The 25,456-nt window shown below is 55.3% G+C and overlaps 1 protein-coding gene across 11 annotated transcripts in view; it reads left to right on the forward strand.

Moving 5' to 3' along the window:
* The window catches only part of GDPD5 (glycerophosphodiester phosphodiesterase domain containing 5), an 85,873-nt gene that overhangs the window by 14,925 nt on the left and 45,492 nt on the right, over window positions 1-25,456 (forward strand). For 4 of the 11 annotated variants that reach the window (XM_070624122.1, XM_070624115.1, XM_070624117.1 and 1 more), the window contains exon 2: window positions 18,952-19,041. The exons of 4 other annotated variants lie outside the window; for them this stretch is intronic. The gene's annotated coding sequence lies outside the window, so the exon portion shown is untranslated. Of the gene's footprint in view, window positions 1-16,639; window positions 16,758-18,951; window positions 19,042-25,456 lie in introns of those variants that run through there. 3 more of the 11 variants (XM_070624120.1, XM_070624123.1, XM_070624118.1) reach the window with 2 other exon arrangements.

Raw genomic sequence — 25,456 nt, forward strand, 5'->3', positions numbered from 1 at the left:
GGCAGGGCACGCGGGGGAATGAGGATCTCCATGGCAGATGCCGGTACAGGAGTACAGTGCTAACCCGTCTCTGCTTGCGTTACCCACTGCAGCTTCACATAAGCCCTGAGAACAGCGTTATCCCGGTTTTGCAGACGACAAAAGTAAAGCTCAGCAGGATGCGGTCCCCTGCCCAGTGGCCAGCAGCGAGCACTGAATTGCGCTTGGAACTCAGGTCTCCAGCCGGGCCCGTTGCCTGTTCCCTCTTCTGTGCTCCATTTGCAGGCTGTATGATGCCCGTGCAGTTTTTGCTTCTGTCATAAATTATTGTTGTTGGTGGCTTAGGTCAGCCTTGGGTAAAATAGTCAGCACCAGAAAGTGTGGCCTTGGCTGGGGGCCAGCCGCAAGCGCACGTACCTCATCCTGCAGTGGGCCTGAGCCCTCATTCACACTTCCCAAAATGTGCTCTGCGGAGCCCTGGTTCCCTGTGATGGTAACGGATCCCTGGAGGCCTGGGCCTACAAAATCAGGAAATGCTGGGTCGCGTAAGTCAGAACAGGACTTCTCAGGACCTTTAGTGTGTTGATGTGAATAAAGGATCCCCCACAGGTGGCATGGGTGCAGCCAGCCTTTACAGGCTTGTTTCAACATGCAAGTCCTTTGTCACTGAGCAGGGTCTGGGGCTGAGTCTGGAGAAAGCACTTTGGGAAGAGCTGGTTGGCAAACCCTCACTTGCGCGTTTTGCACGTGAAAGCCTTTAGCTAGAGCTTGTTTCTTGCCCTGGGCTGTTTTCCTCTTGAGAGAGGATCACAGGGAGCGTTTTTTTTTAGCCCGAGGAAAGAATTGGTAATAATGGTGGCGTTTCAGGCATCAGGGGAAGTGGAAGGTGGAGATGTTTTTCTTCTTTCATCCACCGAGCGAAGCATCTCAGACATGGACTGTGTGCCAGGCGCTGAGCCAGCTTTTGGAAATGCCAAGACGTGTCTCACTAAGAAGCTTCCATTTCATTTCCCGTGCCCACTAAAGGTTTTTAAAGAAAGGCAAGTACAAGCCTTAAAAGGAAGAAGTGATTTGTAAATTGTTCTGGGTCTTCGTGGTGGGTGGGTGTGTGACACATTTAGTCAATTCAGGCGAGCCTGAGTCCCCCGTCCTGAGGGATGTGAATGAGCCTGTCCAGCAACAGTCACCTGGGCAGAGTGCAGATGCCATAAGGGAGGTCGGGAGTGTGGGGAAGCCCAGGGGAGGGAGCCTGGGCTGGAGGCGGGGGAACTTGAGGAGGCTCTGAGGATGAGCAGAGGTTACTATGGGGACGGGCAGGCTCTGGCCAGCTGGGGAGGGCTTTCTTGGAAGTGCAACAACAGCAGCAAAGGTGTAGGGGTGGCAACAGGTGGGTTCCCTCTAAGGAGCCCGGGGTGAGGGGGGCAGAGGGAGGAAAGAGAGGAGGGGGTGTCGTTGGGGATGGGGCTGGAGGAGCTGGCTGGGGCAGTCACCAGGGTCCCGACACCAGCTGAGTGGGTGCCCACCTGACTGGGAGACCTTGAGGGCCAGACCATAACACATTCATCCCAGTATCCCAGCACCTGGCTGGTGCCCTGGAGGTTTGTGGACTGACCAGACTCTTCCACCGCGAGACCTTGGACAAGTCCTTTCCCTCCCTGGACCTCGAGTTGCTCATGCTGATGGTCAGGCAAGGTCACCTGGCACGTCCCTTCTAGCTCGAAAGGGCTCTCAGGAGTTCTTGGCAGACATGCAGGGAAAGAGGCTCCCTGGGTGGGGGGCAGCCCATCCACTGGGGTGGAGGCGGGGCTGGCTCTGCTGATGGAGTTCGCTCCTTGTTCTCTCTTCCCTCAGCAGCTGGCTGCTGAGCTCAGAAGTACCCTGGTGTCTAAAGTTACTAAACCTCTGGGCCTCAATATCCTCATCTGTAAAATGGGAACAGTAGTTACTCCCACCATGGACCTTTGTGAAGATTCAATGAGGTCAAGTTTGTGAAAGCGTATAGTAAACTGACTTACTCCACAGACATGTAATCCGTTCTTGTTGTTAATAACGTTTATTTGTCCAGTTTCCATAATCCCCCAGGCCTCTGGCCCGCTCACCTCTTCCAGGAAGTGCTCCCTGGTGGCCGCTCCCCATTCTCAGGGCAGGCTTCTCCTCTGGGTACACTTTATCCAGGCCGAAGCTGTAGGAGCCCATGAATTATGTACAGGTTGCACACGCAGGCTGGGCCCGTCCTGTCTGCTGGGACCTGGGACCAGACGCTGCCTGCTCCCCAGCTGCATCCCGGAGGCCTGCAGAGTGTTGGGGCCTGGCCTCTGGCAAGGGTGGGAAGCACATGTCAGGAGCTCCCCCTCCCCAGCTTATCAGTCCGGCTCCCAGGCTGCGCCCAACAGGGCCTGCCCACCTACAGGGGACTCCAGCCTGTGTCCCTGGGAAGCTGTGGGGATTAGGGCTGCTGGGCAGAACAAGACAGTCACCCCTCCAGCCCCTCCACTTCCCAGCTGGTGCCAGGAGGTGTCAGTCTGGGAAACTCAGATCTCTGGTGTGGATGTGCTTTATTTCAGCAGGACCTGGGGCATCTGCTCTGGCGGTCCCACAGCCTGTCCCACAGAGTGCTTGGTCAAAGCCACCCTGCCCAGGATCGGGGGTACGAAGACAGGGCTGCGCTATGGCCAGCATCCCTTCCTGCAGAGTTCTGAGGGTTCCTCTCAATGCCCTTGTTCCTGAGTGGCACCCAGATGGCATCCTGGCCCGGACAGGGCTGGGGTCGGGGCATACAGCTGGGCTCAGCTGGCACCCAGAGGCATCACAGATGCTCCCTCTGCTTAGGCTGGCGTGGGGGCAGGGTGGGGGGAGAAGGATATAGTGGAGCAGGAACATAAACATAAGCAGTTTATTGAAAAAAGAGCTGGTAAATATAAACATCCATTCTCCCCTGTCTTAAAAAGGCCTGACACACTTGGCTTCCTGTCCCGGCTCTACCCCAGGCCTGTGCAACCTGGGATTTGTGACTTGGCCTCATCTGTAAAATGCTAATAAAAAGGCCAGCTTCACAAAGCTAGTGTGAGGTGAAATCAAACCAGCAGGTGGGACGCCCAGTAGGTTGCCAGGCACATGGTAGGCCACCAATTTGCAGAGAGGATCTTGTTCCAGCCCAGAGCAAAGAAAGTGGGATTTTAGGTACTTGATCCTCTCTAAGCAGGAAAGACACAATTTCCGTTCAGCTGCTTGAGATGGTCAGTGCAGCCCAGACATGGTCTCACACCTGTCACCCAGCAGAGGAGCCTCTGAGTCACCTGGGTTTGGGGCACTTCCCTCCAGGACCAGGCAAGACCAGGCAGCCCTGGGTGTGAGGCCTGACTGCACATCTGCCAGTGGCCTAGGCTGAGTCCCCAGTCTCTCTGTCCCTGTGAAAGGAGGTCATGGATACCCAACTCTCAGGGCATGAGATTCAGATGAGCCATTGTCTGCGAAACTCTCCTGGAAAGAAGGAATCACAACTGATACATAGTGGGCACTTGAGGGGGTCTGGGGGAGGGTGGCCCGGGGTGCAGCCCAGTGGCTCAGGAAGGCGAGGCTGGGTTCTCCGTTCTGGTCACCAGCAGGCTGTGATGGCCAGCCGAGTGGAGCCTCATTTGCTTTCCCTAACAAGACAGCTGGTTCATTACTCCTGATGGGTGCCCCTGTGAACACCCCAACTCGAGTCAGGGCCAGCCTTCTTTAGATCACGTGTGTGCTCAGCTGGCCAGCCTTGGGTGTGAGGCTGTGACCCACTGCCCCATCCTCTGACTCTCGGCTCATTCCTCTGGTGACCCCGTGGAGCAGCTACTGTGCGGGGACAGAGGGAGCGGGAGGCAGCCCTGCCCCAGGAGCTGTGGTTCCAGATGGGCAGAAAGGAGGAATTCAAGAAGGATCAATGGGGGGACCTAGCCAGGGGCTGGGGGCAGTCAGTGCCCCCCAGCCTGGGAACAGTTCTGCCTGGCTCTGCCACCAATCCCCGGTCACCTTGAGCACCTGACCTTTCTCTCTCTGGGCCTCAGTTTTCCATCTCAGAGAGGACGTTGGGAGAGGTGGTCCCAGGAAGCTGTGACCTAAAGCAAAGCAGTGTGAGGCAAGGGATCATCCCTGAAGCCAGCCAGGCCTGGGCTTCTCACCCCGGCTTCTCCTTGTCCCAGCCATGACCTTGGGCAGGTCGCCAGCCTCTCCAAGCCTGTCTGACAGGGATATGCTGGCCCTGCTGGCACAGACCAGACACTGACTGTGGGCACCCTGACCAGCAGTGGCTGGTGTTGGTGGGCCTCAGGGCAGCCTCGGCCTGTGCCCATTCGTTCCCTATTTTTCCTGCAGTGCCCACAAGTTCCCTAGGAGCTCTGGTCCCCAGGAGATCTGGGCCCGGGGGAGTATTGCTGACCTCAGGGGTGAGTCCTACCACTCGTACCAGGGACCCCAGGGTCAGGATGGAGCTGGCCATCCTCTGCCCCTTAAGGGAAGGGGAGGGACACACACTAGACCGCAGCCTTGGGTCCTTGTCAGCATCTTGGAACCTTGATCCTCTAGAACCATGGAATCTTTCTATTCCCAAATCTTGGAAGCATTGGATCATGGAACCTTAGAATCTTGGTCTATGAAATCAAGGCTTTGGGAACCAGACTGGACTTGGAAATGACCTTAGGGGGTCATCTGATCCAGACCTCCATTCAGCCCACACAGCCCCTCTGCAGACCGTGTGGCACTCCAGTGTCTGGGGGCTCACTCTGCAGCCCCTTCATCTGGGCCTCATGCTTTGGTCAGGTCACAAGGCCACCCACCCCATCCTTGTGGGGCTGGTTGTGCTGATGGGCATCTGGGGAGGAACCTGGCCCCCGCTCAGCTAAGAATAGAAGGCTTTGTGCGATTTAAGTAGCAGCCTAATCGTATCAGGCCTCCCAGCCAGGCCCCAGGGAGCTTATTAAGCAGGATCTGGGGCTGCTGTGGGTCCTCCTGGATGGAGGGAGAGGCGGGTGGAAGGTGATGGGGCAGCCTCGGGCTTCCTCTTGTTTCCAGGCAGTGTTGATTTTACTTGTTCCATCAACTTGGGCTCACCTTCCCCTCCCTGCTCCGCCCTGGGGCTGGCTGGGGAGCATCAGCCAGTGTTCCTGGGGGAAATCTCTGGGAATAGTTCAAACAAACAAGCGAGAGGAACAAACAGATCAATGCAAATGGCTTTGTCTTCAAGGGGAGAGCTGATGATGGTGGCCATTTATTGAGTGCCTACTGTATGCCAGACCCTGGGCTCAACATTCTGTGCCCTTGCCTCATCTAATCCTCACTAGGGCGCTGTGTGGAGGTGTCCTTATCCCTACCGTGCAGACGAGGATGCTGAGGCCCAGCTAGTACTTGGCAGAGCTGGGACTGGGACAAGGACTGTCTCACCACGTTCCTTCTGGGGGGCAGAGGATCCTGAGTTAGGGGAGAGGTGAGAGTCAGAATTCTTGGGGAGAGCTCTGGGTGTAAAGGACTTTCTCGCTCAGTATGACAGATCATGCTTTGCCTTGGGTAGAGTCTGTCCCCTTTTGGCAGCCTGGAGACGGAGAAACAGTCCTGAGCTGGGAGGAGTTACGATCCCAGATACAGGCACCTGTGTGTTGAGTGTCAGGAAGCCAAGCCCCCTTGGGTCTCAGATCCCCCGTCTGGCAGTTGGGCAGAGGCTGCCTGGGGCAGGACCACGAGACCGCAGCTCCAGGTCCCTGGTCTTTTCACTAGGGAGTGTCCTGGTCCCCTTCTCTGCAGGTCCCTGATCCTGCCACCTCCCCTGCCCCTCAGAGATTATTCCCAGTGTGAGATCTGGAAGGAATCCTGGGTCACCCTCTGTTTATACAGATGGGAAGACTGAGCCCCGGAAGGACAGGGACTGGCCGGAGGTCACAGTAAGTAGGCCTGGGGGCACCTAGTAGGTGGTCAAGAAATCCCTTCTTCCTTCCTTCCTTCTGCCTCCCTCTGGGCACTGCTTTTGTGTGAAGACCTGCAGGGCCCGGGTGGGTGGGGGCGTGGAGTCAGCTGGGTCCCAGGAGGGAGGGAGGCAGGCAGGCAGGGCCAAGGCCGGAGCCACTCTCTAGTGCTCCAGACTCATCTATACTCGCCCAAATCCTGCCCCACTCAGATGCCCCCTCTTCTGTGAAGCCTTCCTGGACTTCCCTCACTATCCCCCCAATCCCCCTCTCTACCCCAGGCATCGGAATTGTTTTTCACTGTGGTAAAAAACATACAACCTAGATTTGCCATCTTAATCATTTTTAAGTGTACAGTTCAGTAGTTTTAACTATGTTCACGTAACTGTATATTAACTGTATAACTATGTTGCACAACAGATTCCAGAACTTTTTCATCTTGCAAAACCGAAATTCTATACCCTTTGAACAACAACTTCCCATCCCCCCACCTCCCCGCCCCAGCTCCTGGCAACCACCCTTCGACTTTCTGTTTCTGTGAATTCGACTACTTTAGATATCTTACATACGTGAAATCACGCAGTCTTTGTCTTTCTGTGACTGGCTTATTTCATTTAGCACCATGTCCTCCGGGTTCATCCATGTTGTAGCGTGTGGCAAGATTTCCTTCTTTTTTTAAGGTTGAGTAATACTCCATTGTATGTGTAGACCACATTTTATTTATCCATTTGTTTGTCCATGGATACTTGAGTTGCTTTATATCTGCTCTTGTAAAGAAAGTGGGGTTTTGAATGGGCCTGGGTTGGATCCTGGCTTGCAGCATCACTTAAGCTCCAAGTCTGAGTCCTTTGTCACTTGCTCCTGTGCCCAATGGAGTTGCTGCAGGGATTAGAAATTGTTCGTGTAAAAACGCCTGGTGCACTGGGGCTGGGCTCGGTGGTGTAGTGGTTAAGTTCGCACGCTCTGATTCAGTGGCCCGGGGTTCACCAGTTCGGATCCCGGGCACAGACCTACACACCAGTTATTGAGCCACGCTGTGGCAGGCGTCCCACATATAAAGTAGAGGAAGATGGGCACGGATGTTAGCTTGGGGCCCGTCTTCCTGAAAAATAAAAATAAAAATGCCTGGCACATAGCAAGCTCCCAGTGAGTAGGAGGTGGGATTCATTCTCATTTTCCACATCCTTCTAGGGGCAGATCCCTTTTGGGGTTTATAGGACTGAGGATTATGGGATCCACATACCCAAGCTCACCTCCACCCTGTCCACGAGGCCAGCTCAGCATCTGGTGAGTCTCAGAACAGTGGAGCTGGAGAGCACCTGGGCCCAGAGAGGGGCGGGGATTGGCCCAAGTTCACACAGCCAGTCAATGGCCAGGATTAAACCCAGGTCTCCAGCCTGGGGACCTTCCTGCTGCAGTCCCCAGGATCCACAGGGCTTGTCTTTAGAAGGGACTGGCTTTCCAGGGGCCTGGGTACAACCCTGCAGCATGCGGGGCTGGAGGAGGCAGGAGCAGGGAGAGGAGCATCTCAGAAGAATCCCTGTGCAGGGCAGAGGCAGGCAGCGTCTGCCAGGCTCTCTGATCACCTTCTCCTCCCGGGGCTGTGGACAGTGGAGCCGCCCCAGCAACCAGGGGCCCGTGTCAGGCTCGTTTGCAGGTGCAGGCTTGCCTGAGGTCCTTGCCCGGCACCCGGGCTCACTCTCTGCTTTCACTCACTCTCATTCAGCTCTTCATTTGCTTATTCCTCCCCTCAGTCATTTATTCAGCAGTCGCTCCCTACGGCCTGCTGAGGGCCTGGAGACCAATGAGACCTTAGAGGCAGTTAGCGTTGCACAGTGAATAGTATGGATTCTGGGGCTAAACTGCTTGGGTTCAAATCCCGGCTGTGCCAGTTACTAGCCCTGTGACCCTGGACAAGTTGCTTAACCTCTCTGTGCCTGAGTTTCCTCTTCTCTAAAGGGGGGATAATGATGTTCCAGTTACTATTATTACATAACAAATCACCCTGAAACTAAGTGACTTTATATAAGTGACTTTATTATTTTGGTTTCTATAGGTCAGGAATTTAAGATAGGCTTGGCTGATTGGTTCTGGTTCAGGATCTTTCAGCCTGTGGTCACTGTCAGGTGGTGCTAGAAGGGCGAGGAGCTGGAGCCGCTGGAGGCTGGCCGGGCCTCCTGTAGTCTCAGGGCTTTGTGTCTCTCTGTGGGCTCGGCGGGCTCCCCCACCACTGCAGCCTCAGAGCAGTCAGATTGTCTACGTGGTGGCCCAGTGCTCCAGCAGGGGTGTTCCAGCCGAGGCAGAAGCTGCATCACATTTGATGACCCGGCCTTGGAAGTCTTGTAGTTTCACTTCAGCCATTAGTCCCAAGTCCTCCCAGATTCCAGTGGGGGTGACATAGACCCTACCTTTCCTTGGAAGAGGATCAGAGTTACATTGTAAGAACAGCACGTGGGATGAAAGATACTGCTGCAGATGTCTTTGAGGTACAGTCTGCCACAGTTGGGAGGGTTAGATGAGTCAGAACATGGCAACTGTCTAGAACAGTGCCTAGGCATTATATATAAGTGGCAGCTATATATAGTCAAGGGTGGTTTTGACCATATGCACTTTACTCCTGCTGTGCTGACTTTGGGACCTGACTCTCACTACAGAAGCCAATTCACTGAACAGCAGCATTTCTCATTTGGGTACGGAGGGATCTATAGGAGTTCACCAAGCAAGGGCAAGTGGGCAGGCATCCCATGCAGAGGGAACCAGCTCTGTAAAGGTATGGAGCTGGAGAGTGCAGCCCTGGGGCAGGACTTCTGGGACCCCCCCTGAGGGGAGGAGGGGGAGGCCAGGAAGGTGAATTGAGGCCAGGTGAGAAAAGCTTTGCGTATGGGGTTTGTATGCTCCTGTAGGTCCCAAGGAGTCCTCGGCTGTTTCTCAGGCAGAGATATTAGGGGCTGGCGTGCCCTGATGGGGAGCCATTTCTGAGGTGGAATCAGCAGGACTTGCGGGGTCTGGGGCGAGGTCCAGGTCTGGGATGATGGGGCTCACACACAGGCGTTTGCTGGTGCATTTGCATCAGTTTTGCATGTGATGTGCATACCCACCCTGGCCCGCTTCCCTCCCCTCCCTGTGTAGTGGGTACCTGAGATTTTTCTCTGCTCAGATTGGCTCTACTGCAGGGGAAGGTAGAAGTGGGGAGAGGGAGGTGCCTGCCATGGCAGAGGGGTCTAGAGGAGCCTGGCAGCCAACCCTGGGGCAGCTGGCAGGACCGGAGAACACCCAGTGGCCTCCTCCACTGCCTCTAGCCTGTCTGCGGCCCCCGCACCCCTCATGGTCTCCCCGTGCAAAACCGCCCCCCACTCTGATTATAGCCTCATAGGGTCCAAATGGAACAGGGTTGTGCACCCAGCCCCCCTCACGTCATAGATGGGGAAACTGAGGCCCAGTGACTTGTTCCAAATCCCACGGCGAGTCAGTAAAGGAGCGAGCCAGGGCCCTTCACGTGGCTGCAGCCAGGTGCAGTAGCTGTCAGGGCTGCCTCCTCCAACTGGGGGCGTGGTAGACTGGTACTCTTCAGGTGCAGAGCTCCTCTCTGCCGGACCCTCCACCCACCCTCTGAAGCCCCTGTTCCTCCTGAGGGAGCTCGTGGCTGGGAACATGATTTTAAGGGAAGGAAAGAAGGGCTTAGCAGCTGTGTGGCCCTGGGAAAGTCACCTGGTCTCTCTGAGCCTGATTTTCTCCTCTGCAGAAGGAGTGTGAGAACACCAAGCCCTGCATTGTCCTGAGCGTGAGATGAACTCACCAGGGCCGAGTTCTTATCGCTGCTGCTGATGCTGCATCTGGGAAAGGGAACCGCCAAGGATTACTGGAAGGGACATTTGAGCCATGATTTGGAGGCAGGGCAGGCCTAGGGCCAGGGCAGGGGAGGATCTTGATCCTTAAGGCTCTGAGCTGTGACTGGGCTGGTGCAGCCCTCCCTCGCATGTGAGAAGGGACCGACAGGAAAGATTGCGGTGGGGTCCAGGCAGGATCCCCTCTGCGTGCAGCCTTCTCCCCCAGCACTGAGAGGGAGGGTGTGATGAGGGAGGGCTTCCTGGAGGAAGGATTTGTAGCAACTGAGAGAGAAGGAAGGGCTGGGGCAGGCAAGGGTCCTCCAGGGCCTGGCATTCCCTGAGGGCCTGCGCTGTAGCCATGAGAGTTGGCCCTGAGCCCTGGCCAAGCTGACCTTGACTCCTGGAGCCCATGACGCCCAGGGAGGCTCGTGCCCCAAGGGAGCAGTGGCCCAAGTCCATGCTGCTTCCAGGATGCTCTGTCCCCATGGGTCTGTCTGCAGATCTGCGTGTACCTCTGTGGTCTTGGACCGTGTGCCCATGTGTGTTTGCTGGGTCTGTCTGTATTTTTGTATGTCTGCGCATATGCATTTGCAGGCCCTGTGTCCATATCTCCTTGTAAATGGCAGACGGGTTAGAATGTCTCTAAACGGGAACTAAGTGCTCATGTGTTGTAAGCCCTAACAAGGGCATAGCAGAAACAGCCCTTGCCCTGGGAACTTGTGGGTGGGGGGAGATCCAGACCTCACCCCTAGGGCAAATTCAGCAGAAAGAGGAGTTCCCAGATTTGGGAAAACTCTCTGGGGCCCCCATGCACTGAGCTCGGGCTGGGTCAGATCAGACCTGGCCCTTCTCTTCTGGAGCCTGCACTTCTGAGCAGTGAGATGCGCAGCTGGACCCCAGCATGGCTGCTGAGCCGAGGGCTGCACTGGGCCCCTGAAAACAGGAACGGCATGCCTGAGTCTGCTGGGAGAGTCAAGGAAGGCTTCCTGCAAGAGGCGTTCGAGCAGAGGGAGACTTAAGGGATGTTTGGTGGGAGCTGAGGGGAGGGGGTGGAGAACAGAGCAGGGCTGGTGCTAGATGGGATTTGGGGGTCCGAGGAAGGGGAAGGTAGGGAGAGGGATTCTCAGGCCTGGAAGACTGCGAGAACAAGGTGCCTTGAGATGGGAAGAATGGGAAGGAGCAGGTTCAGGGGAATGTGATGAATTCCCATTTGGCCACTGTGGGTGTGAGGTTCCTGTGGGATGTCCAGGGCAGAATGATCAGGGGGTCATTGCATACTCGGGCCTTGAGCTTGGTCCAGGCAGAGACAGACAGGGGTGGTGGGGTGGTGGATGATGTTGACCAAGGAGAGTGTGAAGGGCAAGGGAGGAAAAAGGGCTTAGGATCAAGGGCAGCAGCCTGTGGCCTGGGCAGAGAGAAGAGCCAGCCGGAGCTGGGGCGCGGGCCCAAGAGGGAGGAGGGAAACCGGAGCAGTTGGTGTCCTGGAAGCCAGGGAGGGAGGATGTTTCCAGAGTGAGGGCGAGGTCCACAGTGTCAGGGAGGACTGAAGACTGTCCAGGGGGCTTACTCACGTGGAGGTCAGGGTTGAACTTGGTGGCAACAGAGGGCCGTGGTTCAGCAGCGGGTGGGAGGGAGGAAGTAGAGACGTGAGTGTAGACAACTCTGTCAGGAGTTTGGGTGAGAAGGAAGGAAAGAAAGGGCATGCCAGCTGGAAAGGGGCGGAGGGGGACAAACTGGGTGAGACTCAGGCCTGTTGATTTCCTCCCGGAAGGAGCCTGCCAAGAGGAGACACGGGGCGGAGGAGCCAGACGCTCATCTGTGAACACCTGCTGTAGTCCTCCACTGTGACTGCCCGGGGAGGGCCCTGAGGGGATGGGTGTGGAGAGCGGGGGCAGAGGAGGTAGCATGGGGGCAGCCCTCAGTCCTGCCCTGAGCTCTGCCAGGCTCCAGGGCCTCCGTCCATGCTGGGTGTGGGGAGGATCGGGGGCCCTCGCCTGTGGAGACTTTTGACCTCCTAGGAGGCAGAAGCCCCACAAACTCCGAGCATCCTCATAAACCAGGTTCTGGGTCAGTGGTTGAAGCTCAGGGCTGGGTGGGGGTGGCTTCATAGACGCATCAAACAAGAAAGGCCTGGGAAGGTCAGGATGTGGATTCACTGCTTCCAAGGAGGCCCCGCCCAACCCCATCCTTGGGTCCAGCTCCCAGTTGGTGGGAAGTTCTTTCTCTGGGTCTAGCCTGAGTCTTTCCTGCTGTATGTTCCCTTCTGGTGAACTCGTTGTACCCCGCTTTGTGGAGGCAAGCCGATCAGCCGGCCACTTTGAGTGGCGGCCAATGTTTTTACAACTTGTTTTCATGAAGTTGGTTTGAAGTCTCCCTGCCTTCCTGGAATGTTAGACCCACCCTGATTCACAAGGATTGACCGAAACAGGGTCTGAGCCAACGAGAGGAATCCAAGGACTTAGTCATGCCCCTTGGATCCTCCACAGCTTCTCCTGCTTTCCTTCCAGTAAATGAAAAGAAAGAAAGAACGTTCGCCGATGGCTGGGAGGAGACAGCGTCCGGGGATGTGAGCAGGCTCTGATGAGCTGGTGGGGACAGAGGGGTCAGTGCGCAGGCTTGGCATCAGGCCGACCTTGGTTCGAGTCCCTGCTCCGCTGCCTGCCGCGTGGGGGTCGGCAACAACTCTAAGGCTCTGAGCCTCAGTTTCCTTCTCTCTGAAATGGGAAATGAATGACACCACCTCGTAGGTTGGGTATCTAGAAGCAGACCCTGAGACAGAGATTCCTGTCAGAGGAAGTTCTCCAGAAAAAAATCTAAGGGAATAGGGCAAGTAGAACCAGAAGCAGAAGGAGGAGGGCGACTTGAAGCCAAGCCCCTTGGTCTGCAGAGGCGCTCTGGGGACGCGGGGCTGGAGCAGACTGTGGGGGCAGGGCTGCTGGAGAGGTTACACCTCTGCCCAGCAGGTCGCTGGCAGAGGGGTCATGGGGGACGGCTGTGCCCACAGGCAAAGGGATTTGGCAGCCTGAGGGTACTCGCCCCGCACCTGCACAGGTGTTGGCTGGGACCACACAACCCTGTATGCCCCAGAATGGGAAGGGTCCAGAGGATGTGGGTGGAGCACGACAGAGGCCTTGTCCTGAGGATTAGCGTGCAGATTAGAGGGTAAAGCGCACACGTGCAGATTATGCAGAGCCTGTGCAGGGAGCACCGATAAGTGACAGCTCTTCTCCCTGTTAGAAAGGGAGGTGCAGAATGGGTGCCCTTGGATGGTGTGGTCAGCAAGAGGCAGGACCTTCTGGGAGCTGTCCTGTGCCCCCAGCCCAGGTGCTGGCTCACTCTCAGCCCCCCGAGGCAGCATCCTGAAGAGCTCCCCAGCCCCCAGGCTTCTCCCACACCTCTTGGCTTCTGGAAACCTCTCCAACCCCTGTATCAGCTCTGCTCTGGCCCCCAGCCCCCGCTGATTCGGAACCTGAACTAACCTCCCAGTGGGCAGGATGAACTGAGCCGGGTACCAGAGTCGTCAGTCACTGCCATTTAGTCATTAGCTCAGCTGGCAACCATTATTAAGCACCTACTGTGTAAGGGGCTCTGAGCTTAGACCGGCAGGGTCCTGCTCTCACTGGGCTTCATGCCTGGTGCACTGCAAGGCCACACCCCATCCCGAGCCCTGGGGAACCTGCAGACTCATGGGTGAAGGTAGACATAGGGTGGTGGCCCCAGAGGGGAAAATGGTCTGAAATGTATAGGGCCTGCCCTGCCCAGGAGCAGGTGGGGAGCTGCCACCCTGGGGGGTGGGTGCAGGGAAACAAACTTGCTCGCTCCCAGGTGTTGCTGCCTGCGGTGGGTCCGGCACTGGGCTAGGCTGGGAGACGGCTTTGATCCACAAACAAGGCCCTCCCTCGCCCTCCCCGCTCCTGCCTCCTTTGTTCACATGCACTGGTGGTGTCTGTCTACACCCTTAGACCATGGGCTCTTCCAGCAGGAGCCCCATCTGTCTGCCGGGGCCTTGGGACCTCTCCTGGCACACAGGAGAGCTCAGAAAATGTGTGTTGGTAACTGGATTTATGAGTGTCTAGACTGGCTTGGGAGTCAGATGAGTATGAATCCTGGTTCTGCCATTTTGGCTAGCTGTGCCCTTGAGCAAGGGACCCAAACCCCCTTGAGCCTCTGTTCTGCCATCTGTAGAATGTACTGCAGTGGTAGCTAAAGGAGTGAGTGGAAGAACAGACAGAGAATGTTGGCTTCATATGGGGCTATGGCCAGCCCTCGGGAAATGGTGGGCAGCACCATAGTGGATGGACTCGGCATGCACCAGGTGGAGTAGGAAACACAAGAGAGGTAGGGTTAGGCCCCCCTCACATCATTCAGCACTTTACAGTTTACAAAGCCCTGTCATGTCCTGCTCACTGGATTCTCCCAGTCATCCCACGAGGCAGTCTGAGCTGGTTGCAGTGTCCCCATCTGGCACCTGAGGACGCTGACTTGCCTTTTAAGCCAGGGCCGGGACTCGATCTCCTGGCCCTCGGTCTCGTGCTCTCCTCGACGCTCCTGTGCTCTGGCAGCTCTGTGAAAGATGCTAGGAAGGGCGGTGGGCAGGGAATGTGAGGATTGGTCACATGTCTGGTGGCCTTAGCCCAAAGGGGGTCACTGTGACCAGCAGGCTCAGAGTGAGGGGGCAGGGGGCATGGGTAGAGGTGGACTGAGTAGGGGTGCAGAGGAGGAGGAAACCAGTTGTAGGAGCCACAGGTCATTAGGTCCATTCACTCAGCCTAATGGCTGGGGGCTGCCAGCCTCCTGGGCCAGAGGCTGCTGGGCCCTCCCATCCAGGTCCCCTCAGAGATGCTGCTGGGGTACAAGGGACTCCAAGAGCACCGGGTCTGTGGGGGTCTGTGGGAGTCAAGTCGTGGTCACTGCCCTTGAGGGCATTCAAGCCGGCTCTGGAAATCAGGCCCACAGCTAAGCTTCAGTGTAGAACACTTTCTAAAAGGCAGCCTCTGGGGAAGCCAGAGGGCCTGGCAGCCCTGCTGATGCTCAGTGAGGTGAAGTGACCAGCACAGGTGGCCGGCGCCCCACAAAAGTGAGAGCTGGTGGGCAGGGAGTGGACAGGCAGGCCCCGCCTCAAATTTGCAGGGCCCAGGACAGAAATACAAATAGAAGCCTTTTATCTTTGTCAGATATCTGAAGATTATAACACAAACACAGAAACTATTAAGTAAAATGGTTTGCTTTTCCCATCTTGACAAATGTATCTTTATAATGTAAATTGAAATATACATGTAAAGTTACGGTTTTATATGAATGAAAGTGACAAGATATCAAGGAAGACAATTTAATTATTATGACACATCTGTTTTCTTGGTGTTTTCTTGTTGGGCTGGTGATGTTCAGATGAGTAGTAAGACTTATTCATACATTATTGTTTATTTTATAAAATATTTTATTGTCTTCATTTCAGCAAGATCATTATAATTATATTGTTATAGTCAAGATTTCCACATCATCTGAAAATTGTGTATTGATGGTAATAATCTAAAGGATCAAACTAAGATGCCATTGTATTTAAAGTGCATAGAATTTGAATATATTTCCATCAAAATTGTAAATTAAATGTGTGGAAAAGAAAATTTATATTTTCAAAAATTGTTTTTATTCCTTGAAATTATCTGTGGGAGTTGAAACTATACACATCATAATTAATGAATATCAGATTTTTAAAATAAAATTATTTCAATAGAGATGAAATATTCAAATTTTTGGAGACTGTATAAAAATGAAACTATTCACAGTTCCAGTATTTAATGTACATCCAGCTCCAGTATCAAGAATTAATATCACACTTCATGCTACATTAGTTTGAATAATGTGAATTATTAAATACTGTAGGATGTTCCTGAGCCGCCGTGTGCATTTATTGTGAATACCACGCTAATTCATGAGGAGTACTTTTAGAACCACAGATTGGAACAGGGAGAAAAGCCAAGAAAAAGAGGATGCTCAGCATTACTGGGAAGCGGATACTTGGTTATGCAAGAAGCTGTTGCGTGTTGCACTCTGAAAGGATTTGATGAGTTTAATTTGTCTGCCCCCTCCCCCCGCAAACGTTCTCGCCCACCGCCCCTCCCCCCTCAGTAGCGTCGCCCCCCCCCCCCCCCCCCCCCGCCCCGCCTCCCCAACTCCGGACAGAATCACCTTTTGTTCTTCAAGCCCAAGAAATGGAGAAGAGTTTCGCTGGGGCCTGAGTGGTGTTAGGGGAGCGGCATTAGGCTTGCAGGTCCCCTGGATGTCGTGGGACAGGGGCTCCTGTAGGTTCTCTGATAGGTGTATTGTGAACGTGTGTTGTGATGTGTGGGGCTCAGAGCAGGGGCGCTGCTTCCCTGCACCTAAGGGTGATTCAGGGGTGGGTCTTCTTGCCAATGAGATCTCTGTCGTACCGCTAACAACAGATGGATGATGGAGCTTCTGCTGTGGCTGGAGTTTAAATCTGGGATCTGCATTCACTCATTCACTCCATTCGTATGTACATTTGTTCATTTATTTAGAACCTGTATTCACTTTCTCCAGTCCCTCATTTTATTGTAGAATGTGCGGCCATAGCAGTCTTGTAGTGCAGCCCCATGATCTTACAGATGAGAGAGTTGAGGCTCAGAGAAGGGCACTCATGTGCCTGAGATCACACAGCAGAGAAGCCCGCTGGCCGGTTCACAGTGCAGAGGATGGGTGTCATGACTGAGTTTCAGGTAAAATCTGAAGAGGTGTTGCTGTGTCCCAATCAGCTTCCCTTCCTTCCTCAGACTCTGCTGCCCCAGGCACCTGCCATAGGGCTCTGGGGAGATCCTGCAGGGGTTTCTGCTCGAACAGCCACTTCCTGTTTGGGGCCAAGCACTTCCTTCAAGTGACTCACAGGCTCCCACTGGCCGCGTGCTGGGAAGCCAAGGTGGGGGTTGAGACGGGCCTGGGCCCTGTCACCTTCTGCCTGCGACCCCAGCTGGGTGACCTTGAGACGGAGCAGTGCCACAGACTGGAGGTAGGAGAGGGAGATGGAAGGAGGATGCCGGACTGTCCTCACCCAGCCTGATGGGCGGGGCTCTGCGAGAGCTGGGACCCCGGCCAGGTGGCCACGGGGGCCTCCACATCCAGCCATTCCCACATCCGCTTTCCAGGGTGGCTGCTGCCGAGATGGGGCCGACAGCAGAGCTGGGACCCCTCAGGGAGAATTTGTGATACTTTCTTTTCCTTAGAGAAGGACAGTGAGGTGTGATGGAAAGAGCACTAGGCTGGGAGTCATGAACTTGGATTTCTGACACCAACTTTCTCATGAACTGGTCAGCTCTCCACCCCTTTCTGGGCCTCAATATTCGTGCCCAGAGCAGGGCTTTCTGGCTGTGACATTTTGGGGCAGCTTTGGGATCGAAGGATTTACATTAGGAGATTTGGGTTTAAGTCCTGGCTCTACCATCTTGCTGGATGTGTCCACCTCTCAGAGCCTCCATTTTTAAATTTGAAATAGTAATAATGGGCGGCCGACCCCGTGGCTGAGTGGTTAATTCTCGCACCCCGCTTCAGTGGCCCAGGGTTTTGCCAGTTTGGATCCTGGGCGCAGACATGGCACTGCTCATTGTGTCACAACTAGAAGGACCCACAACTAAAAGCTTATACAACTATGTGCCTGGGGGCTTTGGGGAGAAAAAGAAAAAATTAAATCTTTAGGAAAAAAAGGTTAAAAAAAAGATATAATAATAATCACTTCAAGCGTTTTACATAATGTAATCTTCACATCAACCATGTAGGGCAGGTTGTATTATTATTATTATTATTTTATATATAAAGAGCTTGAGGCACAGAGAGGTTAAGTAACTTGTCCAAGGTCACACAGTAAGAGCCAAGATTCTAACTTGGGCACTTTGACTCCAGCACCCATGCTGTTAACAGCTATGTTTTTGCTGCTCAAATTGTGGTCCTTAGACCTGCAGCATCAGCATCAACTGAGAGCTTGTCAGAAACAGAGGATCTCAGGCCCTAGCCTAGACCTACCGAGTGAGACTGCACTTTAACCAGACCTCCAGTTGATTGGTTTGCACACTGAAGCTGGAGAAGCCCTGCTCTGTTTATCTTCCCTCTCTCATTGAGGCCCCAGGATCACTGTGGGAGGTGAAAGAAGTAAGGTTTTTTGTAAGCTGTAAAGTGCAGTGTATTCAGGGCGCTATGAGAAACCCAGGGACTACAGGTGGAGGGAGGCAGGGCTTGGGGTGCCCTAGGGATCCATCGCTCAGTAACGGGATGTCATTTCCAAGCTGTCTCTGAGCCCAGCCCCGTCCGCCTCCAGTGAGGCTGAGTCTTGGCTCTGTGTTTCTGGCTGGTGTGTGGCTCCAGGGCCCACTGGGTTGGAGAGAGTTCTCGTGTTGGCATGGGCTTGGGCTGGGCACCAGGGCTGAGCCACTGCTGCCCTGGGTCTGCAGGGTACCAGGGGGCCTGGGTCCCAGCCCTGGCTCTGCCTCTAACTCTCTGGCCCCTGACCCCGCCAGCCTCAGTGTCCCCTAGAAGGCAATGTGGCAGCATCCTCTGAAGCCTGCAGTGCTGACCCAGAGCCCCTCCCCTCCTCCCCTCTCCCCGTGGCCTGTGGTGCCATCTCTCCCCCCAGTTCCAGGGCAGGAGGGCTGCCCTGCTGGCTATAGGAGCTGGTGATGGGGGAGGCGGTGCATGAGTCAGAAGTCAGCCATATAATTGCGGTGCCCCAGATCCCGCCTCCAGCCCACCGGCCCTCCCTCCGCGGCTGCTTTGGAAGAACAGCTGGTTTGGCGGCTACCTCCAGAGAAGCAGGTCCCTGGACAGCACGAAGGGGCCTCTGCCCCCCAGGAGCCAGGCGCAGCCCCAGGTTTCACCCCAGGGGGGCTAGGCCTTGGGTCACGTTTCTGTGGGTCCTGGAGGGGACAAGAATGGTTCAGGGAGCAGGTCGTACTGGTTTGGGATGGGGCTGTTTGTGGGCAGCGTATGTGGAGGTGGGATTGCGTGTGCGGGGTCTCATGGCCCACCGCTGGATCACCTGTGTCGGCTTGGCTTGCCCCCCAGCTTGGTAGCTTCTCCAGGGCTGAGACTAGGTGTGAGCCAGCCCTGGGCCCACACCCAGCACGGGGTGGGCACTCACTAAGGGTCAGGTGGGAGGTGAGAAGGCAGGTGAACTGATGAGTGATCTGACTGGGTTTGTCCCCTTCTCCCCTCAGCTGGCCCAGTGAAGTGACATCACCACCTCCGTGGACCCCTGGGAGCCCAGCTCACAGCCACTGGTACCTTCTTCCAGATAAAGAAAAAAGGTAGGAAGTCGGGGGAGAAAGAAGTTAGAGACAAGCTACAGAGAGCAGCCCACTGGGTTCTAAAACAGTGTCTGCCTCTCCCATGGGGGCAGGACTCCACAGTTTACCAAGAAAGGCGGGAGGAACAGGGATTATTGGCCCATTTTATAGGCAAGAACAAACTGAGGCTCTGCGTGGATGGTCTCTGGCTTATTCCAGTGCACCTGACACCTGTCCGAGCCCTTGGCACGTATTCACTCACATAATCCTCACGACGTGAGGTCAGGGCCGTCACCACTCACTTTATAGATCAGGCCACTAAGGTCTAGAGGCGTTGAGGAACCTGCTCGGTTAGTAGGTGGTTAACCTGCTCAGTTAGTAGGTGGTTGATCTGGGTTCCAAACCCGGGCAGTCTGGCTCTCATTGCCCATTCTCATCCCTCTGATTTACTGCCTCTTAGAGCCAAGTATTAAACTAAGTTTCCTTGACTTCCAACTGGGGGTTCAATAGGCCCCCATTTCCAGGGGAGATGGGTATTTTAAAAGAGAATCCTAGAGAAAGTGATGCTTTAGCCAAAGGAATGAACAGCAAAGAGTGGAATGGGAGGCCTTGAAGCACGGAATTGGCATGAACCTTCAAGATGTGCTGGGCCAGCCAACTCCTGGGACTTCCTTCCTCAGCATTCCAGCAAGGCTGGTTTTCTTTGGTTACCAAAGGGAAACCTGGAAATTTGGAAGAGGGGAAGAAGAGCTCTGGCCCCGGGCTCTCAGCCTTGCCTGGAAGGAGAGCGGCTGGCTGCCTGGAACACTGTGGTGAAGGGAGCTGTAACTGATGGAGGAAATCAGCATTCTGTGCTAGATCTGAGGTCGTCTGCGGCTAGACCTGGAACAGAAGGGTGCAAAGATATCAGAGGTTTAAGAAAAAATTGTGGGAGAAAATACTTCATTGAGACTTTTTTTAGTAGCTTAATTTTTCCCGTAAATAGGGAAAAAGCTCATTATTATTCAGAGGCAGAACTGGGACCAGGCTGTGAAGTGGCTCTCCAGTCGTGTGGTTTCCGAGGCTCTGATCGGTTCCTTCTTGCCTTCCTTTGTACACTTAACCAGCTTTTCTGAGTGACAGATAAATGGGCCTCTCCTTGGTGCTGGCCCGGGGCAGGGACGCAGGTCCCTTGCACGGTGACTCCTCTAGTGGGACGGGGCCAGGGGTGTCTCGTGTCCCCCTCACCCAGTGCAGGGCCCCGGACGCTGGCTCTTCAGCAAAGCTTGGCAGAATGGATCAGACGTCTCCGCCTGGGGAAGCGCTCAGCCTGGTGGCAAGACAGCCGCGCAAGCGGGTAATTACTGTGCACAGAGGCCTATGATCATGTCTCGAGAGCTCCGCCAGATGCTGTGAGCACAAAGGGAGGAGGCAGTGGGCTTCTGTGGGGGTCAGAACGAGCTTCGCACAGGGTCCATTTGTTCAGACGGATGGGGTTTGGATGGGGGTGGGGTGGGGCTTCCCTGGCAGAGGGCCCGGCAGGGGCAAAGGCGTTGAGGGGGGACGTGTGTGGAGCACAGCAGTGTAAGGAGGGGCAGGGGGAGGCGAGGCCAGGCAGGTAGGTCTGAGTGGAGGGGAGCAAGAGAAACATTCCCTAAATGGTAGGACTTGCTCTCTTCCCACCCTCGGGGCCTGCTTGGGAAGACTGTTTGTATAATAACTCCGCTATTTTACATAAATAAATAAAATAAATCATTGCTTCCATTCCCTCAGGGGGCAGAAACTGGGCAGAGACAAGTTTGCTCAATGCAAGTCTCTGCCAGACTCGGCTTCCTCCTTCTCCTCCTCCCGTTCAGGCGGCCCCCCTTCCCTGGAACGCAGGCAGAGGCATTGGAAAAAGCCAGCTTGGTCCCTGGGACTGAATCACCGGGCTCCTGGGAGGAGCTGGGGTGTCACCAGAGGGTGAGAAGATGGTGAAAGTGCCCCCCTCGCCAGGCCCCAGGGCTGGTGCTTGAGGCCCAGCCAGAGGCCCCTGGGGACATTTGCTCACTCTGCCTGCTCCAGGGAGAACCTGTCCGTTCCAGTCGGGGAGAGGGTGGCAGAGGAAAGGCCACTCCTTTCAGGAGGGCCCTCCTACAGTCCTGGCTTAAAGAGGGAACCACTTGGCTTTCCAGGGAAGGAGGGGCCCGTCACAGGGAGTATGCAAGCCTATGCAGGCTGCTCTGCTGAGGAACCACCACTAGGAGCTGTGCAGGAAGGGAGGCCGGATGGAATGGCTTCAGGTCTTTCCTGGTGCTGACAGTTGATGACTGGGGATAGTTGTAAGATCCAGGGGTAGTTCTAAGGTCCCTGCTGGATGGCGCCAGGATTCCACGATTGTATGCGTCTTGGGTGAGGTGCTTGGGGAGGGTGAACCAAGCTCTGGTTCAGTGTGCAGCTGGAGGTCTTGAGTTTTGAGATGCTCTGCTCTCTGGACAAGGCCAGGGCACTCCTGGTGACTCCTCTGCCCAAGCTCGTAGCCCTGACTTGGGGAAGAGAGGTCCTTTCTGTGTCAAGAGAACCCAGGGCTCCTGGGCAGAGTCCTAAGCCTGGCTCCTGTCCAGTCTTTAGCCCCAAACTCGTCCAAACAGGCGAGTCTGTCCCCTGAGACCCTTAACCAAGCATGCGCCTCTGCAGACCTATCCTGACCACCGCCGGCCTCGCCCCCCTGTCCGTCCATGAAATGGGGCTCTGCTGCTCACCTGCGGAGCTGGCCAGACGCCCCAGTGAGCCGACGTGGGGAGGGTCCTGTACACTGCAAAGCACCGTGTGTGTTATCATTGTAATTGTAGCTGCTGTGGCTGTGATAAAGTTGTCTCCTTGAAAGCAAAGACCGTGTCTGATTCTCTGTGGCTCTCTCGGCTCCCAGCAGTGCCTGGCACATAGTGGAGCCTTCGTGAACATTTACCGAAAGAGCTCAAGGGCCTATGCTATGGGACAGATGGCACCAGAGGCCACAGTGTGGAGGAAGCCTCCCTTCCCTGGGGAGAAGCAGGGAGCACTTCCTACGGGAGGGCAGCGGGGAGGGGCAGAACTGGTGGAGCGAGCCCGCGGGCGATGTGGCCTGCTCCCCAGAGGAAGGGCAATCAGAGGTCTCTCGGGACAGAAGTGTTGGGTAAACAGGAGGCCCCGGCATCACCATGGAAAGAGATTAATGACCCTGATTATGGCATGATTGATTCTTTGAGGGCTCCTGCTGAGCCCCAGCCTCAGCCATGAATGATTCTGTTCCCCAAAGAATGAGCAGGCACGACAGGGGGATGGCGGAGGCTGGCCACTTTGTCTTTTTACCTCCAAGCCCTCCCTCCTGGCATCTTCTCCCCCAGCCTCTCCCCGCTGGCAGCTGCCTCAGTGACAGACTTCCTTCCTGTCCTGCGTCTGCCTACCTATGCTCATTGCATTCGAATCTAGGGTTTTCTCTGAGGCCCAGAGAAGTGGAGTGACTGGCTCAGGGTCACACAGTGGGATGATGGGGGCCCAGATCTCTCAGTTCAAGCCATCTGATGAGGCCCGTGCCTCAGGAAATGTGGTAAATCCGAGCATCCTCAACAGCTAAGTGCAGGAGGCTGTGCTGGAGGGCGGCGGGGCAGGCCTTGGGATTAGGTAGTCCTGGGAGTGGGAAGTCCCGTTATCAGCCCTGTGGTGTGTCCGTCTGTGTGTCCTCCCCCCAGGTTGGCTTTTTGGGGAAACAGCTCAGCCCTGGGAGAGGCCCTGCTCACGCCTCCGGCCACCAGGCTTTCCCTGTGCTGTCCCCTCCCCTAGAACCCCCTTCTTTCTGCCTGGTGTGCTACAAATCCTCCCTTATTTCAGAGTGCCGCTCAGATCCCGCCCTGTCTGAAAGCTGCCACGCAGTCATCAGTGCTGGGACCCCAGGAAGCACAGGAGCTGTGGGACCTGGAGGAGACCGTGGCCCGGGCAGGGAGGGCTTGCTGGAGGAGGGGCTGCTGCAAGGGGGGGGGGTGGGGTGGGGGGAGGGGTTTCCAGGCTCAAGCAGGGGCAGAGGCCCGAGGGGCACGGGCGCACCCACACTGGGAGCAGGGGATGGCAAGGCCGTGAGGAAGGACCACAGGGCGGCCCTGGTCTCACTCCAAGGCCGTGTTCTCCGAGCACTGTGGGGAGGCGTCCTTGTGGCCCTCTGCCTTTGACGCTTTGGGGTTTGTTCTGAGTCTGGAATCATCACTGTGAGTTATCCAGGCCGTGACTCCCAGTACCTTGGTCCCTGTCAAAGATGGTGGAGGCTGCTGGGTAGGGACAGAGCCCTGGCCCAGGGCTCAGGTGACCAGGCCTCTAACCTTGTCCAGGCCTTCCGGCAGCTTTCGTCCTGGTTCTGCTGCTCCAGCCAGCAGCAGGCTCGGGGCTCCTGGCCATTAGTCCTGGGAATGGAGGGGCTGTTCCCCTGAGATCAGGCAAGACTCTAGGATCTGTCCTTCTGTCCTCCCTGAGCAGCGCCCTCTCTGCTTTCCTGCTCAGATGAGGAGGGAGCAGGTGGTTAAAGGGTTTTAGAAGCTGAGTGCTAGAAAGGCCCTTGGAGATCCTACAGTGGTGTTCAGACCCTCCCACCATACGGACAGGAATGCCAGGACCAGAGGCTGTGGCTGTCCCCTCGCCTGCTGGGGGCTGGGCTGGGCTGGGCTGGAGGCCCAGAGAGGGCAGCCATGGCAAAGGAGAAGGGGAGCCGTTCCTCCTCCACATGGTGCCCTGTCTCCTTCCCAGGGGCCCTGGCAGGTCAGGTCCCCGCCCCCCAGCCCTGCACCCATTGGGCTTTCCCTTTTCTTCCTGGGTTCCTGGCTCCACTAACTGCCCATGCACCTCTAGTGCCAACCAAAATATTGAGCTTGGCCCTTTGAGGAGCAGTTTGCAGTGACACAGATGCTGTGGCTGGCATAGACAGGGAAGGCGGCTCTCCCTCTGGGGCTGGTCCCTCACAAAGGCCGGGCATTAGGTTCACAGCCCTGGGTTCAAATCCTCCCTCTTCCACTATTAGCTCTTTGGCCTTGGGCGAATCACTTATCTAACCGTGTACCTATCTATCCATCAATATAGATATTTAAATACATGTATTTAATTCATAGACTTTATGTTTTTTTGGAATAGTTTTAGGTTTACAGCAAAATTGATGAGAAAGTACAGCATTCCTACATCCTCTCCCTCCCCGACCCCATATTGCCTACCATTAACGTCTTACATTAGGGCTGTACACTTGATACAGTTGATGAGCTAACCTTGATACGACATTATTAACTTAAGTCCATAGTTTAATTGGGGTTTACTCTTTGTGTTGGGTAGTCTGTGGGTTTAGGCAAATATATAATGACATGTGTCCATCATTACAGTGTCATGCAGAATGGTTTCACTGCCCTAGAAATCGCCCGTGCTCCCCCGCAACCCTGGCAACTACTGATCTTACTGCGTCCAGGGTTTTGCCTTTCCCCGAATGTCGTGTGGCTGGAATCATGCAGTACGCTGCCTTTTCAGAGTGGCTTCTGTCACGTAGCAGTACGCTTCCAAGGTTCCTCCACATCATTTTGTGGCTTGATAGCTCATTTCTTTTTATCGCTGAGTAATTTTCCATTGTCTGGATGGACCATGGTTTGTTCATCTGTTCACCTGGGGCCCATATTCTACACTGTAAAACAAGCCCGTGGAGCTCTCCTTTGGAAGGCTGTCATGAGGAGATGACACAGATGCATTGCTCCCCATGGTACCTGGCAGGCCCCCATACCACCGTCTGTAACTGGCTTCTTTCACTTAGCATAGAGTTTTCAAGACTCATTCACGTTGTAGCATGTTTCAATGTCTTATTCTTTTTTATTGCAGACTTGGGCCCTTTTATGAGTCACCTCGTCTAGTCCCCATTTCTCAGATGGATAAAAGTAAGGCTCAGAGAGAGCTATTGACCTGTCCAAGGTCACACAGCAAGTCAGGCTGAAACCTAGGCACTGACACCTGTCGGAAACTCCTACTCTCAGTAAAGAGAGTGGGCTAGGGGTCAGAGGCAGTGGGGTCTGGGGACAGTGAGAGCCTGGCAGTCATGAGAGGGAGGAGGAGCAGACAGGTGGGCCAGGCATGTTCCCAGGATGTCGGGATAGGAGCAGATCCTGGAGGTGAGGGCTCACCCATCATCCTGCTCCTGCTCCCTAGTGGACCCTTGCTCCATCCCAGGCCTGCCTCCTGGAAGGCCCTTCCCTGTGCCAACAGGAGGCTGTGGACGTTCAGGGCAGGGACCAGGGATTCAGATGGAAAATGGGACTTTGGGCTGAGGGGCACCCTCGAGCATCAGGCTCAGAGGCGAGGGCTTTCTCTTGTCCCGGGGCCAGCAGTGGCTCTGGGCAGGGGATTTCTTGGGAATTTGGCTGATATCAGCAGCCCTGGGAGGTGGCTGGGAGGAACCTATAGGTCCTAAGTAATGCCGTTAGCC

Source organism: Equus przewalskii, chromosome 6, assembly GCF_037783145.1.
Source record: "Equus przewalskii isolate Varuska chromosome 6, EquPr2, whole genome shotgun sequence".
In the NCBI taxonomy this organism is placed as follows: Eukaryota; Metazoa; Chordata; class Mammalia; order Perissodactyla; family Equidae; genus Equus; species Equus przewalskii.